Source organism: Loxodonta africana, chromosome 12 (genome assembly GCF_030014295.1).
Source record: "Loxodonta africana isolate mLoxAfr1 chromosome 12, mLoxAfr1.hap2, whole genome shotgun sequence".
In the NCBI taxonomy this organism is placed as follows: Eukaryota; Metazoa; Chordata; class Mammalia; order Proboscidea; family Elephantidae; genus Loxodonta; species Loxodonta africana.
This window is the reverse complement of record NC_087353.1, coordinates 5,825,827-5,828,413: the sequence shown is the minus strand read 5'-3', so window position 1 is coordinate 5,828,413 and position 2,587 is coordinate 5,825,827.

Here is a 2,587-nt window from a genome sequence, read left to right as displayed (position 1 = left end):
GACCAGGGAAGATTGGTGACAAGGACCTTCCCCCAGAGCTGACAGAGAGAAAGCCTTCCCCTAGAGCTGGTACCCTGAATTCAGACTTCTAGCCTCCTAGACTAGATAACTAAGATACTCCTTTGTAATCTCTCCCTCCTGTGCCTCCCAGCACCCCCTGCCCATTTAGGACCACCTACCCATTCAGAAGCCAATTCTGATTAAAATTTAATTGTGTTTATATTATTGTAGTCATTTGTTTTTGTCTGTTTTAATTCAGAACTTTATAATTATGGATTGAATTGTGTCATCTAAAAAATTATGTTGAAGTGCTAACCTCTATACCTGTAACTATGACCCTGTTTGTAAACAGGGGTTTTCTTTTGGTATGTTAATGTCAAGGCTGTACCAGAGTAGGATGGGTTCTAAACCTAATCACTTCTCAGTGGTGTCTTATAAGAAGAGCCGAATAGACACAGACATGCATGGGGAAGACAGGTGCCATCTGCAGACCTCTCTACAAGCCAAGGAACATCTGGGGACACCAACAAGGAAGAACCTTCCCATAGAGCCAATGCCATGATTTGGACTTCTGCCCTCTAGAGTTGTGAGATAATAAATTCTTATTAGTTAAACCAACCACTTGTGGTATTTATGTTATGGCAGCATTGGGAAACTAAGACATTTATAAAGAAAGCAAAAGGATCAATTGAATAGAAGTGAATTCACGCCATGAGATGAAGTATGCCTTAAAAATTCGTAAGGATGAGTTTGTGTATATAATGCTCTGTTCTCAGGTAACTGTGATGTGTTTCACTAGGTATGGCTACCACAAGTCTATCTGCAGCCTCTTCTTGTCAGCCCCATTCTATTCTCCTGAAGCATATCCTATGATGGTCCACACAAAGCTGTACTATTACCTTTTAAGTAAGGGTTACCAACCCTCTGCAGGCATTGTGTTAGGCCCTCAGAGACCAGCATGAACAAGTCAGTCTGGTTGAGTGTGGGGAGACAGACCCATAATCACAGTAGAGAGGTGTATACGTTACATGAGGCTGTGAGATTACATGACCAGGCTCAAGGGGAAAGTGCTGATTGGAGAAAATTTGCTGGGAAGATGAGACCAGGGCTGAACCTGAAAGGGTGATAAGGAGTAAGGTTGGGTTGGAGGTGAGGTCAGGACATGAAATAATTAGGACATGAATATATTCAGAATTTATTGAGCACATTCCATTTGCCTTGCTCTATTTAGTGTTGGAAAGAACAAAATAGAGCTTAAGAACCAAGAACCTGAGACACCTAGACAAGTAACCGACAGACACAACAGCAATGGTAGACTTCACTTGTTTCAACGTTCCATATGTGCAACAAGGAATGAGTGAGACACCTTTAACGCTTCATAGAACAAGCGTGACCTTTGTTTACCCAGTGTCTGTGTCTATTCATTGGGCAGCCACCAGCACTGCCCAAGGTGATTCCCCTAAAGGACTGACGTCTATCTCCTGAGACTTTACTTGAGACCCTTGATGCAGCTGCACTAGGTTGAGATCCCTTCTTGTTGAATATTCTCCCATTACTCCTTCACTCACAGCCACCAACACAATATGCATAATTTTTTATCAAACACTTCCTATGCTCTAGGCACAGTGCCACGCAGGTTGTATGCCCATCACCATATTTAATCTTCACAACAACTTCTTTGGTACAACAATAAATCCTACATTACTTACGAGAACACTGAGACTTAGTAAAATTAGATAACTTCTCCAAAGTCACACAGCAAATAAATTAGCTAAGACATGAACCCAGGTCTTCTGATTCAGAAGTTCGTGTTCTGCCTTCCCACTGCCTGAATAATAACAGCTAACATCTATTGAGTGTAATTATCTTTAGGCATTGTGCTATGCTCTTCATGCATGTTATCTCACATTTATCACAGAATTTCATGAATAGGTACTAATATTTCCCCCATTTTTACATAAGGAAACTGAGGCACTGAAAAGTAGAGTAACTGCTGTGGATCACATAGCTGGTAAATGAAAACCAAAACCAAACCTGTTGTCATCGAGTCGATTCCAACTCATAGTGACCTTATGGGACAGAGTGGAATTACTCCATAGGGTTTCCAAGGAAAGGCTGGTGGATTCAAACCTTTTGGTTAGCAGCCTGAGCTCTGAACCACTGTGCCACCAGGGCTCCAGCTGGTAAGCGAAGCACCTGGTAATTGAATCTAGAAGTACCCTAGACTTGGATACAGCATTCCATCTGTAGATGCTGCACCAGGGTTCTTCTGAATGTCCTCAGGGTCAGGCATCCTGATACAGTTCTGTACATATTAAATAAAGCATTTAATCTTCAAAACTGCCCTAAACTGGAACCCATTACTCTTGTTTTCAACATGGAAATTGGAGTGTGACACATTAAATAACTAAGCTCAAGCTCCCCAAGCTAGTGGAGGCCAGGGCAGAAAGTGGCCCCATATCTGATTCTAGAGCTCAAGCTCTTAGCCCCCCAGGCTCCACTGCCCTTTCCCAGAGCTGTTTCTCAAGCCTCTCATCTGCATGGGCAAAAGAAGTCCTCAGAGTAGAATCAAGATCCAAAGCTGGTC